The sequence below is a fragment of the Lepidochelys kempii genome, chromosome 2 (assembly GCF_965140285.1).
Source record: "Lepidochelys kempii isolate rLepKem1 chromosome 2, rLepKem1.hap1, whole genome shotgun sequence".
Classification (NCBI taxonomy): domain Eukaryota; kingdom Metazoa; phylum Chordata; order Testudines; family Cheloniidae; genus Lepidochelys; species Lepidochelys kempii.
The window spans coordinates 208,890,917-208,909,051 of record NC_136381.1 but is presented as its reverse complement, the minus strand read 5'-3'; positions in this window follow the sequence as shown (position 1 = coordinate 208,909,051).

Here is an 18,135-nt window from a genome sequence, read left to right as displayed (position 1 = left end):
GAAGTCAATGTGATTACCAGTAAATAGAGTCATCTTGCCATACAATTCATTCACTAAGTCAGTAATAAAAGCAAATACATTAAACCAGATCCTCAGTTGTATAAATTACCATCACGCCATCGGAGTTACACAAGTTTACACCAGCTGAGAATCTGCCCACTTGTGGGGGCCAAGTTTCCACAGGGACTTCACTCTAGCTGCCATTTGTGCACATGCAATTTTGAATGCACAAACACATTTTCCTTTGTGTGTGCAAATGATAAAATCACTTGTGCTAAAATTAATCACTGAAAACCTGTTTGGACATTTGGAACCAGCTTCTCAACTGGTGTAAATGGACATTGCTCAATTGGAGTCAGTACAGCTACAGTGGTTTAACCCAGCTGAATGTCCTGTTCTTTGTGTGTAGATTCTCCCATTGGTGCATCCAAATGATAGTTTCTCAAAAATGCATGCATAAGCATTTGCATGATTGGGGGTCCATATGCCATTTTCCTGAATGCTTAGTATTGGAGCCAAGGATGGTTAAAATAAAAATCAAGCAAAATCTTAACCCAAAACTAAACCACAACTGAACCCTAACTCTTCCAGAGAAGTATCAAAGTTTGGTTATTTGTTTTTGATTGTTGCATCACTGACTTTTGCACTTTCTGGTTTTGACCAGGGAAGAAGTAATGAATACTCTGAAAGAGATTATAATTACAGTCGTTTTGGTCCACCTGAAAGAGGAATTTTAGGAAAGGTTTCAAGAAAACCTGATCTCATGATATTTCCAGACAGGTTCCCAGAGACAACAGGTTCAGCAAAGCTTCAGATAAGTGATGTGCAATTCACTTGGTAGAGTGAATTAATGCTGACAATGAAATGATCTGAATGTGTCCTATTCATTTGTTAAATAAGCCTTCCATGCACTGTAGGGGCATGTACAATATTAGATTAATTAATACCAAAAAAAAAATCCACAAAACATTAGTAGGCATTTTGAAGCAAGGACCATGTCTTAATAATTGTTTAAGAATCAGATAGCAGATGGGGCCCCAAATGTTACCATGATGTAAATCAATATGAACAAACAAATAAAAGTAAAGAACTGAACAGCCTCCTCCAAAACAAACTTATCCAGATAAGCCACCCCCGCAGAAAAAGCCTGGCCAAATATGCAAGCCTTGTTGTGGGTCCCAAAGGCCAACACAAGACAGTTTAGAAAGATGTTCATGGAAAAGTGAGGTTTTTACTACAATAATTTTTTTTTCAGAAAATAGCTTTACTGGCATCATTCATTTTTCAACAAGATTTTGAAATGAAATATTTTTACAATTTAAAAAATTGCATTTTTTTTAATTTTGAAACTGTGGGGGAAATCCTACTTTCTCAAAAAGAAAAGGAGTACTTGTGGCACCTTAGAGACTAACCAATTTATTTGAGCATAAGCTTTCGTGAGCTACAGCTCAGATGCGATGAAGTGAGCTGTAGCTCACGAACGCTTATGCTCAAATAAATTGGTTAATCTCTAAGGTGCCACAAGTACTCCTTTTCTTTTTGCGAATACAGACTAACACGGCTGTTACTCTGAAACCTACTTTCTCACTTTTTTACTCTTCCCCCACTGTTTTCATTGGAGAATAATATAGCTCAAAAGTTTTCAAAAAAATGAAAACCTTGGAGAGGGGTCCAGGTTTTTTTGTAAGACATACCTTTTGTTGACTAGCTCTATCAAGAAACTCAGGATCTGTCAGATAAGCTGAAGAACAAGTTCCTTAGCTGAGGTCCCCTTGCAGAGAATACTCTTTTTCCAGTCCCACAGATTAAAATCTGGAGGCTGTTAACTCTGAAAGGTCAGGTGAGCAGAATTTTGGGGATAGAACAGAAGTGGTCTCCAAGGCAGCCTGGATTTACACCATGTAGGGCTGCATAGATTAAGACCAACACTTTGAATTACATCTGAAAATGAATTGGGGTTCCGTATCAAGCTCTTAAAAGACCCTATAAGAGTTACTGAATTCATTCTTGAACTTCATGGCCTGATATGATTATTGTGGGACGAGACAACAACAACATTGGAAGTCTGTGAAGACAAAGAACAGAAGTATAGTGTGCTCTATGTGAGTAAGGGAATAGAGTAGACACATTCTGCACTAACTAAAGTTTCAGAATGGTTTTCAAGGGTAGTCACAAGCAGAACTCATTACACTGATCCAGAAACTGATTGCACTGTGAGGATGTTGTAACAAAGAGTAGAGGCAAACAAAGTGCATGCTAGTGCTTTGCAAATTCCCCTACCTACCTCTTCTGTTCATTTCCTGCCTGATCTGTACCAACTCTGCTATTCCTGACATGGACTTCTCTGGAACAGGAACTGCAAATCATGCCAGATTGTACTAGGGACTAGTATTAGACTGGCAAACTCATTGTTGTATGCAGGGTAGTTGTATCTGTGTTGGTCCTAGACCTTTCCCAGAACTGAAGAAGAGCTCTGTGTGTCTTGAAAGCTTGTCTCTCTCACCAACAGAAGTTGGTCCAATAAAAGATATTACCTCACCCACCTTGCCAAACCCATGATTATTTATTAGCTAAGCTAGGATTTGAATGCAAATCTCCAGAAGTGGCACATGTCCTGGATAGGATGTGGTTGACCAAAGAGACTAGTTTCTCATCTATCTTTCCAAGTACACTTGTGCTTTTTTACCTCTTGAGGCCCAAGCTTTTGTTTAGATGCACAAAGGCCCTTGGATGCAGCCTCTGAAGATACCTACACTTTTTAAGCTGATGTTTTGTAATGTTAAATTAAATATGGAATTACTAGTGAAATTTCAAAGTCCTGTGTTTATGCATGAGCTCTGCCTAAGATGATTATAACGTTCCTTTTTGGCCATAAAATCTATGTATCTATGGCCATACTATGACTTCCAAGCAAAGAATTCAATCCCCCTTTAAAATAGTCTCTTCTAGGGTTGTACTTTATAAAGAGCTCTTTTAAATAGTACACTGCCCTAGACATCGTTTTCCCTAGTTTGGAGGAATATCCCAATGATAAGTAGGTGGATTCATCATCTTAACAAAATTGCTGCTTTGTCCTTCAACTATTGATAGCTAACCTTCTGGAAAAGCAAATGATGAAACAACTGGTCCATGGGGAACCTTGGAGCCCAAAATGTCAACCTCTTTTCCCCTTCTATAGAGTGGTTGATGCAGGTTCCAGCTTTTATGTTGGCACAGTATGTTTCAACCCTTGTCTTCATAATAGAGATGTAATAGGTAAAACAAAGGTCTCTGTTCCAGTACCTTAAAAGCAGAGCGGAGTGGATTGTTGAAAACACAACTCGCCTTTATGGGAAAAAAAAAACAAAACCGACATGGGCACTTCACATAACCAGTGCTTTAGTGATCTCACAGAATATATATTAGCTGCTAAACCTTGAGAATCCATTTGTTTCTGTTTGTCCATACTATGTGTACAATACAGTGGAAATCTTAATCTATTTGGCTGCTACCTACACAGCACATGTATAATTTCTCTCACTGTAAGAATCTCCTTAAGTCCTCACCATGCTGAATTACAAAGACAGATACGGTCCAGCCAAATAACAAGCTGACCAAATTCATCCTTGCAGTGAGTCGCAAGATTTGAGGGTCATCAAAGAAAAGAGGGGGTGGTCAAAGGTCAACTCTTCACATTTCTTCAGGCAGCCTTAACATAATATTTCACACTGCAGTACAAACTGTCACATGTGGATCCTCTCGTTTTCCCCTCCTGCAGCCATGGGTTGCTGGGGCAGAGGCAGCAGACAGTTAATGGACAAAGTAAAATAGGTGGATGGTTGGCACCAAACAGGAATGTGAGATAAGAAATCCACAGAGCGGGCAAGCAAAGTCAGCAGTCCAAGGGAGCATGCTGTGTTGACAGTGGAGCAACATCCCTAGCGCATGTCCAGTGCAAAGGCACTATTTATATTGACTGTACTGCCGACATGTTGACATGGATCATGATCCAACCCCCATATTCACTCTATTCTGCTGGCCTTGTACATTGTCTGACAAATTATCCACTTATAGCTCTTTAGTGCATGTGCGCAAAGTGACTTCATTGAATCCAACACCTTGAGGGATCTTTGAGGCAATCATTTCATTCACCCTTAGAGGTAGTTAGTTATCAAAACAATTACTATTGTATATGTCCCTCTTTGCCTTCAGGTGTTTGTTACACACTAGCAAGCTCCCATTTCTGCTCTTCCCTTTCTTCCTTTGGATTGTTAAAGCAAAAATCTTTGCATTTCTTTTCATGGTTTTTGACCAGCTAGAAAGGTGAGTTGATTTTTCTTTTAATTTTGAAAAATGTCATCAAGATGTCAACAATTTAGGGGGGGAAATCAGTAAACTTTCATTAAATTTGTCACTGTTTTTCAACCAGCTTTGTGAAAGGGGCAACTTCTAACTCTGCTAACTTATGCATTTTACAATACAAAGAAAAAAGTGTTTTTCCACATTTTGAGCCTTGTGCTTCTTAACACTCCCAAAACAATGACTCTATTGTGTGACTGGGTATTTCAAGGAGCTGGATCTGAACAGCTTGAATAGCCTTCCCCTGCTGTCACCGGCATTTAGATACACCAACACAGACTGCTGTAAATGATCACCTTAAGAGATAGCCATTGTTTATAACTGCACGGAGTAAGAGCTACATCTTTATAAAAAGGTACTTAACCAAAATGGTTCCCAAATGATGCCCAGCTAGAACGCAGACACCTTTAACCACTTTCTTTTAGACTTCTCCAGCTTTTTACAAGCCTCCCATTAAAGTCTATACCTGCTAGGAAGGAACTGGTTTGATCGTATTCTGGCTGATGCAGTACAAAAATCACTGTTTAAAGATCATTCTGAATCTCATATATCTAATTTAACACGGTGAGATCAGTCTGACAGCATAAACATGGGATACTGATGCCCTGTAGAAAACAGAAGCTGTCTTCCTTGCTTGTGTTTATATTGGAAATGCATGATTAAATACTGTGTGTGACCACACTACAATATCTTTAGTATCTATCTTACTTTGGGCCATTTCTTTGTTTCCCCTGGAATAGTCCATCAGCCCAACAACTGATCACATTTCTACTTTTTATTTCAACTCTCCCACTTAAGATAACAAGAGGCATAGTGTAACAGCTCTGTAGGATTCCATGTGTGTGGTATGTCTCAGGTTCACTCTTAAATTAGCAGACCTGGCTAACTCTGGAGATGAACATGTGAATCCAAACAGACCTTAGTAAATTTTACACCAACATTCTTTTCCATTCTGTACTCAGGTTTCTCCTGGATGAATGAAAGATAAGATTTATTGTCATTCCAGGCTCTATAAAATGAACAGACTGAATTAATTAGCCTTAGTTTAAACCCATATGACAACTGGTTCAGTACATAAAGCTGGTCCCACTCTAGATCTTGTTTTTGGCTTGGGCTTGGAGACACAGGAAGTGAAGATTACATATCTGTCCTGGCCAGACCATTAACTCCTCTGATTGAGGCCCACCTTTTCTCCCACTAGGGCGTGGGTTCCATTTTATTTGCTCAGCCTCAGAAGTTGATGGACCCAGCAAGCCACAGACCTCAGTGAGAGAGAATGCTGACAGCAGATAGACCATTCTAATCATGGCCTTGGTAGACATTCTGATAACTGTTTCTCCTTGATTATGGATAGGGTAGCTCCAGAATACCCCTTCTCCTGCATCTGTTTTCTTTATGTTGAGATGATCTGTGACAGGAGGAGGAAAGGGAGGAGGCTAGAGCAACAGTGTCAGAAATTGTGCTTAGAATGTGAAGAACTGCATCTTTTTTCCAGCATGATGCCCTGGCTGTGAAGGAGGTGAAAAATAAGGTTTCTCAATCAGCAGAGCCATCCTGGGTAGTAAACTATCTGGAAAATCCAATTCCTATTCTCCCAGATGCAGAGTTGGGGGTTTCTAACTGTGAGGCGTTTCCTATCTACAGTATTTCCTGGAAAAAATAGATTGCCATTCAGCCTGCCTCTCTGACATCTGCCCCTGGATGTTTCATAATCAGCTTAAACTTAACATGCCCAAAACGGAATTGCTGGTGTTTCTGAAAACAACCCCAGTTGGTCAGAGGAAATATAGAAAGGAGATGGCAGAGCTGGTGTTTGCCTCCATGTCTGCCCTGCAGTGTCTCCTACAGACCAGAAGTGGCTCTGAAGCAGCCCTGCCTCCTTGAAGGGGATCTTTAAATAATCACCACTCTGGCTTTATTTTTGCTCAGTAATACCCTTCTCCCAGGGTCTAACTTATTGGCATCAAACACAACCAATGCTTAGTCCTGGGGCTTCTTTTCTCCCCTTGTGTCTGGTCTCTACAATTCTTCCTTGCCGTAGTAAGCCACTCGCAGCCCTTGCTGGAGTCTTTTCCAGTCCCCTGGAGTCTGGTCTCCCTGGCTATTGCTTTCAAGACCAAACCCTTTTCCCTATCAAAGACCTTGCAGGAGACCGGTGTAACTCCTGATCAGAGCAGATCTTCTAGCTTTTTCCCCAGCTGCTTCCTTCAGGAGCCTTTCAGCAGTTCCTTGGGTAATCCTTTCTGGATACAGAGGTCCACATGTAACAGATCTTTGCAGGAGCCTTTCTCAGTGTCTGCAGCCGTCTGCCTGATTCCCTTTTTTATAAGGACCATGTGCCTCCCCTTAAGCCCCAGTTGGGCAGCAGGTAATAGGTCCAGGTGCACTGGCCCCTGCTTCCTCTTAAAAGGGTCAGTCACCCTGTGATACCTACTAAGACCAGAACGCAGCAAGAAGGGCATGAAAGAGCGTGGAGCGGGGCATGGGCAAGGCCAGGACCTTTCCCCCTCTTCCACTCTAGCATGGCTGTGCTGGGAGAAACATTTGCTGAAGCTTTGTGTAAGAGTATCAAGAGTATCAAGAGTCATTAAGCCTTAAATAAGCAGAATGGGTACCATTTTCAAAAGCACCTACATGACTTTGAAACGAAGACACAGGCTCCACAGTAACATTAGGCACTTTTGAAAATGGGGCTTAGCCATCATTGAAACTTTACCCAATACCTGCAAGCATTGCCACTCAGGTGGTGCATCTTCTCATCTTTTTAGCACAACTCACTCTTGTAGAATATAGAAAGCAGTTTTTGAGTAGTTCTAGCCTCAGAAAATCACAGTATGTTATTTGTCTAATAGTATGGTAGGTACCTCCTGTAAGCTGCAGGGTGCTGGAAAATACAAGCAAACAACAGCTTCTTCCTGGCTTTTAAGAAAATAATGGCAATTGCATATGGTGTTGATGGTATATAATGATGCTGCCTTACATTGGTCATTTTCAATCTTGTTCTGCACCCTAAATGATGTAATCCAATGCAGTATGATGCCAAAATCATTTTGTAATGTAAAAGGAAATATTGTTAAAGGAAGCCCAAGATTCACATGCAAAAATCCAGTGCCAAACTAGAATTTGCATGTACAATCACCCACTTGTATGCATAGCCATGGTACTTGCACATGCAATTTAGGTACTCAGTTATGCAAAATCTTTATTTCTCGTTCATTAAAACTTTGTTCCAGAGAATTTGAGGTTTCAAGTGCTTCTAATAATGATCAAATCTTTACCTAAAATATATTAACAATTCATCCTTTCAAAAGGTAAGCAAGGATAAAAATAGGAATGAAAAAATATCTGAACAGCAGCCTTTCCCACGGTCAGCAATGGTACAGATAGGAGATTACTACAGATGTACACTTTGTTATGGGTCGGGTAAAACTTCATTGAAACTGGAGGCTGTAATTGCCACCCTTGATTTAAGATAGCTGTAAGGAATAGTAAAGTTCCTTTATGAAATAATAATGGTCTCCATCCGAAACACAGGTACATGTCACCATCTAAATCAAAGGTGCATGTGTGTCAACTCAGAAATATGAACTATGTAAGAGAAGGGTGTGGCTGGAAAAGTTGCAGTAAAGGTAGTGTGTGTGTGTGGGAGGGTGCGTGGGTGTGTGAGAGAGAGAGAGAGGAATAACACCACAGAAACAGCCAGGGACAGAGAAGACAGACATGGCAAGAACAGCTCTGGGAGTGTGACCCTGAGAGAATCCTCTGGAGGGAACTTCTTAGGATGAGTGCTGGTTGAAAGGGTCTTGGATCTATGAACAAAGAAACTGTCTCCTGTTGTTTGATTCCTGCTGTGTACAGGGAAACAGGACTTTGTACATAAACAGGATTGTTTACCTGCAAAGCTCCAAACTTTGGCTAACCACTCAGGTCAAAAGGGATAACAGTATTAAAATGATTTTGTATGTGCATATAAACTGTAAACAACTTTGTGCTAGAAAAGTAAAATATAAGAAAACAAGAACAACTCAACATTAGTAGCAGATCCTCAGGTTTCCAGGCATCTGAATTACCAGCAAGTGGTTCAGCAGTGAGGATATCTTTTTGGCTAGATTGCAATATAACTGTATCCTGTTTTTGTTGTTGTTTACTCGGTATGACATCTATCGACTCAAATGAGCCATTTTTTATTCCTTTGTAGACATGATAGTGAATTTAGCATGGTATGTTATCACAGAACTCCTCACAGACTGTGCTGACAAATAGTTATATGGACAACCCATTCAGTCTGTAGTACCATCCATCAACGATGACAGGAGCTGGCAAACCAGTGCTGTTCATGACAATATGCTATTTCCTAGGAAGTTGCCATGCTTCATTATTACTGGTGGAGATAAAACTAAGATGAAAGGCCAAGACCCCTGTTCGGTTCTTAACATTTTCTCAGAAAATCATTCTTTTGATATGGTATTTACAGTAGCATCGACTGACAGGGTAGCTCATTACACTGGAACAAACACGCAATATAAAAGCAGGTTGTCCTTACCAGTAGCTTGATGACAATTAACTTTTGCCTTTCTGCAAGAAATTTCCTCCTGTAGGAATGGTGTTGAGCTGCATATCTAAAGCATACTCTCTCCTGAAGGGTCTGAATCACATTCAATTAAACAATGCAAAGCTAGTTGGGATTTACTGTGATTTGCAGTTTGTGGCTACAGGAAATTCTTTGGGATCCAGTATGTAAAGGCTCAAGAATGCATTTTGTGGTATGTTGTTTTATGACCCTTTGTGAATCAGAGCATTTTTTCTTGAGTTGCAGAGTACTGTGCAACAGTGTTACCGGCTAGCACTTATATAACACTATGGAGGGATTAATCTTTTCTGCCTCTTGTGAAGTAGGTGTTACTATCGCCAGGTGGCAGAGGGGAAATTTAAGACACAGAGAGGTTTCCATGACTTGCCCAAGAATCTGTGCTGAGACAGCAGTGAGTATTTGGCTAATTCAGGATTAGAAGTCAGAGTCCAAAGTCTGCTCTGAATTACATCCCGACTTCAATGGGTTTGCCTGGGTGCAACCAGGGACAGAATTTATTGTTATTTAATGTGTGCATTACCATAACACCTAGGTGCCCCAGTCAGGGCCAGGACCTCACTGTGCTGGGTGCTATACAAACACAGAACAAAAAGTTGGTCCCTGCTTCAAAGAGCTTACTGTCTAATTTATCCCCTGGCGTCCCTGACCTCTAAACCCATCTTTAGTCTATGCCCCTTCTGAAGTAAAATCCGCTGTTCAATCCTGTCTTCTCAGTTTTTATGTGTGGTTCATGCAGTGGCAAATCTGCGCCAGAGGTTTTATCCATGTTAGTATAGTTATCTCCTCCACACACAAAGCAGGGGAATTTGAGGAGGAGGGTCATCTATGGGAAGGGCATTGTAGAACTCCAATTTTTCTGTCAGTCCAGGAAATACTACCCCTCCAGGTGATATTGTGTGCCAGAGGTTTTATACCAAACTAATGGAAATGCTGACTTTGTAATGGTCACCAGTAAGCAGGGATCTCTTCACCCATTACTGAAATGCAGCTAATTCAGGAGTGGAACACATCATTTGTTACCAGCTCGCAGCAGCTCTGTCAGCGTGAACGGAAGTGTAGAGGAATACTGTAACTGCCACAGTTTGGGTTAGGTAGGCAGAAGATAACTTCCCAAATTGGGATGCTTGGATTTGGCTAAGACACGATCACCTCTATGACTCTGTTTAATACACCTACATTACCCAGGTGTCAAACACTGGGCTTTGCCTCATGGCTTCTGTGAAACATGTCATGTGATCGTTAACGACCACAAGCCTTGGGTTACATTTCGTCCTCAAGCCTGCCGCTGCAACGGCACATGACTACGGGGTCTTCTCTTTGGGTGAGTACTGACCCAGCAGAGAGGTAGAGAAGGGTGCTACCCACTAAAGCACAAGCATGGCCGCCTGCAGTACCTGAATGTTCCTTGGACACCTCAAATTCAAGCAGTGCCCCACCTCACACTACTTAGCTTATGAGATAGGAGAAGATCACACCACAAGGTTAGATGGCTACAGACACTGGCTGAGAACAGGCGCTGGTTCTGCCCTAAGTAGTGACAATTAGGCAATTATTCGAATGTAGTGGCGGGACAGTTCTTGGAGCAGTAAAATATTTGTCTTTCATTGTCACGCAACCCCCAACTGGTAGTTAAAGAGACACTTCCTTTCCTGGAACATGCACATAGTTTAGATCAAAATCACAGCCCCTTTGATAGCTGCTTGAAAGCTCTTCCGCATTGATTAGCCATTGGCAGCCAGACAAAGCTGCCACTATGTTTTCTTTAAAATGGAAGAAGTGACAGGCTTGGAGAGAAGTAGCAAAAACAGGTTCCTTTTATTTTGGTGAAATGGAAAAGATTCTTCAGCTGCAGACAGTAAAGACGACACATGGGTGGAAACCTGTTACTGGTTCCACACTACACTGAAATGGCAGATGGATACACCGAGGCTAGCTTCAGGATGTCTTCATCTGTCTTCATCTGTTCTGTTTGGAAAGAAAACAAGGTTTTGGCACCAGGATTTAAAGAAAATAGAAGGTGCTAAATTCACTAAACTTGTATTAGTTTGACTGGGTAATAATGATAGTTTAATGACAGGAAAGAGGCAGATAATTAGAAGTGAGTAGTTCTGATCGCCCTTGCGCGCGGCTCCAGATAGCTTTGCAACACTCCTGAATCCTTGTTTGCTTTGTCTGAAGTTGAAATCCCACAAGGTCTGGATGTTACCAGCTGTCTAGCTAACTAACTGCCAGCACTTTTCCTGAATGGGAGCTATCAGCTCCCACAACATCAGCCCCCTCCCTTGAGCACTTCCATGCTGTCTTTCTGTGTGTGATTGCTTTTATCTATTGCTTGCAGGAGCTGCTTCTAATCATATTGCTTTTTGCCTCCGAGGGTCAAATACAAGACCATTGCTCCCTAAACAAATGGAGAAAACTGTCACCTTTCACTAGACTGATAAGCATTTGGCAGGCAGGACACCGTGAAGTAGGAGAGCAAACAGCCAGCAATCTGCAAACACCATAAATATGTTACAATCTCAGCAGGAAGATGGGCAATATATGCACCAAGAGGCCTTTGTTTAATGAGCTGTCAGAAAGCAGGCATGGAGTTATGTTTGAAAACATGTACAAGCTGTAGAGATGGAGCTGGGGCACTGAAAACCTCTTCTCCTTTTCTGGGGATGTCTGGAGTATCTTATCAGTTTGAGAACTGTCATGCGATGAGGACTATCATTAGTAAACTAATAGCATTGGAAAGCTACAGATTTTTCTCTCTCGGTTCCATTTTGTGACCTAAATAAATTATGGCAAAACTTACTGCTTCTTTTCCACAGAATCTTTTTGTTCCGAAAGCTGGAAACGCAGCCAAGAAACCAAAATGAGTGTACCAATAGACGACAAAACTAAACAGGCATAAAATATAAAGGACTAAACAAGGAAACTAAGTATATTATTTCTAATCCTGTGGAGATTGTGTTGATATTACCCTCATGCACCTCCAGCCACTCGTTTATTTCAATCATGCACATAAAAAAGCATTGAGATAGAAATGATGGCTGAGGTATAATGGAGTAGTAGGGCTCTTCTGGATAGGTGTAATATAGTGTGCAATAGAATGGGTCCTCAATAGCTATAAAGCTATGCAGGAAAAGTGATTGCTGAAGTATAATAAGAGTAGTAAGGTCACTGGATGGGTATAATATGGTGTGCAACCGAATGCAGCTTCCATAGTTGTAAAACCCTGCAGGACAAGTTGCCAAAGCTTCAAACAAAGCAGTTGTTTTTTGGGTCCTTTTGGGTCATAAAGCTCATACTTTCTTTTTTGAAAGGTGAACCAAAAAGCTTTTGCACCTGCTCAAAGCTGAGTTCCAGTTTCTGAGTTTTCTTCCCCTTTAGGAATTACACACTTGTTTACCCATCCTCCTTACACCGTTTTAGACACCTGCAATAGCATTAAGTGCTGAAGCAACACAAAGAATATGCTCCTCAGTGCTCCAGGGAAGTAAAGGAGGAGCTGATTTTCAAAGATCCTTTTTATATAATTTATCTGATATATTATTTTATAAGAATGAATGACTTTCCTGATAAGTTGGCCAGGGTGGTAACTCTGGCTACTATTGTACCATGGGCCTCCACACTAAATCAACAGTCCAAAGTGACATCCCAGTTCTTTACCTGTCTCATCAGGGATGGACATGCTTTTTGAATAATGGAGACTAACCCCCAACTAGCGTCTCATAAATCTTCTTCCTGCTCCCTGTCAATCTTGTATAAATTGTGTTCCAACCATCTATGTCTCAGCCAAATAAAAACGTTGCCTAAACAGTCTGATAGCAAAGAGGCAGGCCATAACAAGTCAATTGAAAAAGGCATTGTGTATTGTAGTGTACTTTAAATGCCACTTACTCCATATATTTTGTGTGTACGAATTGTTGTGTTTCCTCTGCATGCTGATGATACCACAGACTCTACTTTTGCATGATCTCCCTCTAGCTTCCAATACACATTGGATAGCAAAAGGGAGAAATGGAATACCCCACAGCGGAGATACCTAGCTGAAGACAAGAGGTTCCAATAACCACTTCTTAAGTCTTCCCACCCTAAGAATGAGCCCGGCTACTCAAAGTGGTCCCATCCATCCATCCCTATCAGGGACCACAGCATTGTCACCAACAGGTGATGGTCACCAATAACAAAGGCTGCTGAACATTCCAACATAATTAATTAGTGCAGTTCTTTATTGTCCATCTTCAGCAAGAGACTGTGAGGATATATACGCTGTCTCTTTAAATATGTAGGCAAGGGTGAGGCGGGGAGACCAAGAAAGGTGCCAGGCAGAAAATCTGCAGTGAAGCAGAGAGAGGGAGGGAGAGAGAGGGTAGCTTTTGCCTTATTCTAATGAAGCTTTTTCTGTGATGATTTACCACTGTCACTTGACAGAGATCATCATTTACCAGCACTGTTTCAGTGTCACAAGATGGTCAAAAGTCAACTGAAAGATGCCATAAAAGGCAATCAGCTGTAGATGTGACTGGAGCTGCCTAGTTGTCAACTTCCTCCACAAGAAAGGGAAGTTAGGAGTGAGTTAGCAGTTAGTCATGATGTTCATACCAAGAGGAGAATTTTAAAGCAATGGAAAAACCTCCACCCACTTAAGCATAGAAAGCTTCCTGGCCTCTTGGTGTGAGGTATGAACTACCACCTCCAGGAACTAGTGTAAACACCTCCTGAGTGTGGTGCTCTGTCCCATCAAGTGGCAGCGAGACCACTTAGAGAGAGATTAATGAGTCTGCTACAGCCTTAGCTAAGGACCCCATAGCTTTTAGCTCATGTAGTAGAGCTCATGCATTTAGCTCCAGAGATTCCAGGTTCGATCCTGCCCAACAACAACAGGGTCGGTCATTGTTACACTAGGGCTTCCATTGCGGTCCACACAAGGATGACAGAGGATGGATCTGCATACCAGGCATGGTGATGTGAAACCCAACAGCCCCCTTCTAGATCTCCATCTGAACTTTAACCAGGAGAAGTTGGACATTTCCCCCGTTCCGCCTCAACATTTTTCATTGCCCCGTTTTGTTTTTGCTGCATAAGGCACAGATTCTTTTATTTTTCCAGACTGGCTGATTACAGTACTTTCTCAATCCATGAGGGGAAAATAGGAAATGATTTCCTTAGTCAGGCCCTGAATTGACCGGTGGGTTTAATGATCCTGCTACACTTGGCAGTTTTTCTGCTGGCTTGAAGTGTGCGTGTTTATGCAACTGGGATCATGAAATTTGAATTATTATTTTAAATGTTTTCACAGAGAGTAGCAATGTAACAGAAATCACTAAACAAAATGTACGTTGTGTGTGACAGTTAGCAACGGGCCAGTTCGCAGATTATTAAGAGCTATTGAAAGTCATGCTTATATTTTTCTTCTTTACCATTTTTCAAGGACAATTTGACTGCATTTCCCAGAAAGGTTAATATCAACAATCTGTTCCTCTCATTTCTCTGAAAGACATTTAAAAGTAAAATGTCCTGCTGTTATTTCACCATTGCCTATGCTATTGATGGCTGAGGGTCCCTGGATAGATCCTGAATTTTTGCAAGTTTGCAGATTTCCAGTGGAATTACTCAGTCCAGAGGAGCATTATGAAAGTTTCTCCAGAAATTTTTCTGAGTGCTGGTTGTGCTACATGGCTCCACTCAACATCCTTCACTATTGGTGATAGGCTAAGTAAACTGAATTTTCAAACTGTTTTTTAAAAATGTGAAGCCCTACTCCAGTTGCCTTTCAATATGATTAGATGGCTGGCCCCAGTATTTCCTAATGTACACTATAATATTCTAAGAGCTACATACTGAAAATATACTCGTTCACAAGAATATGAGCCATGGTTATTTGAAGGTAGAATTATGTGTCCAGCTGTAAATCTAGAACAAAAGGCAGGGTTTTTTAGCCTCCTTACCATATCTCTACCTATTGGGGCTAATATTTAGTTTTGGTTCATTAAGCTCCCTTGATTTGAGTCGTAGCATAAGCAAATAACCCTAAACACATTACCCAGCCATATTTTGAGATCATTCTGCTGGCTGCTGTAGTTTTATTATATTTACTTGCTTGGGATTTTTTTTATGTATTCTGCTTTGAAAATTGAGCAATGACAAGAATGTTCTTCCTTCCTTTATCATGCGTAACACAGAATTACTGATTTTATAATGATAAAAAGAGAATATGAACAATGTTGCACGATACTGCATTGGTGACATTTTCCATACTATGCCTTTTCATTTCCATATCACAGCTGTAGACCTGATCAATTCAATGGATCAAACTGAGACCTAGAGTCAAATCCTGACTCCACCAGTGTCAATGACAAAACTCCCATTGATTTCAATGGGGTCAGGATATCACCCTTGGTATGTTTTATTGGACACTAATAAACTTGATCCTGTAGTTTCCACTGAATAAGGTACACTCCACTTTCAGTCCTGAACTGCTGCATACTGTTGGCAGCATTTAAATCATGAAGGGCTGCATTACTCATCAAAGATGGCTGGATTTCAAGAGGGATAAATGCTCCATACAGAGACTCCCTGTAATAAAAAATGATATGTTTTAGTTAAGGCCATTACATTATTTTGTTAAAAAAATAATAGTTTAAAAGGATGCAATAATTGGAAATGTAAGCATGTCAAAGTTAGGAAATTCTCATTTCAGGCTGCATGACACATCCAGTTTTTGTTCTCAGACTCACTGATGTATATTCAATTTTCCGGCATCTTGCTGCAGCATAAACAGGTCTCTGCAGATTTGACAAGATATAACCAGCAGTTGACAGCAGATTTTCTAATGCATAGCCTAATCTCTGCACTCTTGCTGCTGCAAAGCCATGCTCCGTTCATTCACTGCAACTTTGCTAATGCATGTTCCATGCTATTCTACAATCACTTTTATGCATTTAAAATTCTCTGAAGACTCACTGGTACATAACAGCTGTAGTTCACTGATGCATAACCACGTCTGCATATCTACTGGTGCATAAGTAGACCTCTGTAGACTTGCTGATGCATAGTTTACCCAAGTACTGTGGTCACTGGTGCACATCAATGCTTTGGAAGGATACTTCATGGCTGCCGACACTTGAACATAACTAGTCAGTTTACACTAAAAGTTGCTTATATATAAATATATATATATATACTAGTTTTGTTTAAAAAGTAACCTGGACACTGTTTCATAGGAAGGACTGAATTCTTGGACAGGCACTGTCTTTTTGTGCTGTGTTTTGTATGGCGCCTGGCACAATGGCGCCCTGGTCCATGACTGGGGATCCCAGGCACTGTGGTGACGATGATGACAATTAATATTATTATTAATAAAAGTAAGAATGATAACGCTGGAGAGTTTTTTGGAAAACAATGTCTACTATATCACTCACAAAGCTTTGGCCTGATTTGCTACACATGCTGATTCATAACAACTGTCAACACATTTGTCAGCAACATGAGAAAGAAGAAGAAAGGAAAAGAAAAAAACCATCCATCACCTCAAAATAACTAGGAAAAATTGGAGGCCAAAAGAATTTCTTTGGCACAAAATGATTAACAATATCTGGACCAACTTCCGCTGGTGAGAGAGACAAGCTTTTGAGCTTACACTGAACTCTTCTTCAGGTCTGGAAAACTTAATCAGAGTGTCACAGCTAAATACAAGGTGGAAGAGATTGTTTAGCATAACTAGTTAAAACATATTTCCAGGGACCATTCAAAGTGAAGTAGCCCATTACCATCCCTTTAGTCTTAGGGAGGAAAGGATGGCGGGAGGAAGCAGTGGGAGGGGGTCATTAGTAGATCAATATGGCTACAACAACACTGCATATAACAATACCATGGCTTTGTTTACACTGCACTTTTGTCAGTAAAACTTTTTTCGTTCAGGGGTGTGAAAAAACACCACCCCACCACGAATGACAAAAGTTTTACCAACAAAAAGCGCCGGTGTGAACAGCACTTTGTTGCCAGGAGAGCTCTCCTGCTGACAAAGCTACCGCCTCTCGTTGGGGATGGATTTATTTTGTTGGCAGGAAAGCTCTCTTCTGCCGACAAAGAGCAACTAAACTGCGCACCTTTTAGCAGTACAGCTGATGTGGCACAGCTGTGTGACTAAAAGGTGCATAGTATAGACATAGCCCATGTCATACAAGTCTAGTATGACAGATATCTTGATGATAGCACAGAACCTGAAGAGAAAAGAATAGAATTAATTGTATATTGTACTGGAATGCCATGCTTCATTGCACAAAAGAATGCAAAATGCATTAAAGCTTTGATATCAGATCCTCAACTGGTATAAATCAACATAGCTCCAAGAGGCCCTTTGTTTCCAAATTGCTCTTTGTAATTCTGAGGGCCTGATTTTAAACTAAAATAATCCCAATTATGGGTAAAAATACAAGCACAACTGTGCACCCAATTTGTGTCCACCATTATCAAAACTGATTAAGCAGATCTTGGGTTTGTGTGTGTCAGTTACTGAATATCCAACTTGTAGCTGGCTATTACAGTAATTGCTCTGAGCAAATTAGACACTAATTGCTCAGGTGATTTTGTAGGTTTCTAACATTTTGGAAATAAGGCAGTAAAAGTCCTGTTATATTTCTCGATAGATAGACAGACATAATTTAAATGTTGAACTTTGAGTGATCTGGCAGAGAAAAAGTTCCCATTAAAAATGTCTTAGAAAGTAAACACTGGGCATTTGACCACTCATTCAAGCGTACATTTTCAAAATCAACGAGTGATTTTTGGTGCCTCAATTTTTTGTTCCCTGACTTAAGTTAAGACTGAAAGAATCTGATTTTCAGCACTTTCTAATAATCAGGTCCCCATAAAGTGCCTCAAACTGGGTACCTCAAAACTGAGGCAGCCAAAATCAGTCATCACTTTTGAAAATTCAGGCCCTCATCTTTTATACATCTTTCAAATGGAGAAGAAACGGAGCATCTTAAATTATATTGGAAAGATTATAGTCCATGTATCAGTGAGAAAATCAAATGTGCCTTGTAAATGTTTCTTATATAAGTCACATTTTCCACAGTCTTTTGTCTGTTGTATAAAAACCTGCTACAAGACAGTTTAGGTATCTAAAATGCACTCCCCAAGACTTATTCACAAATCATCTGGTTTAAAAGAGCCCTCTCCAAGTATACTTCAGAAAGTTTTCCATTTTGCCC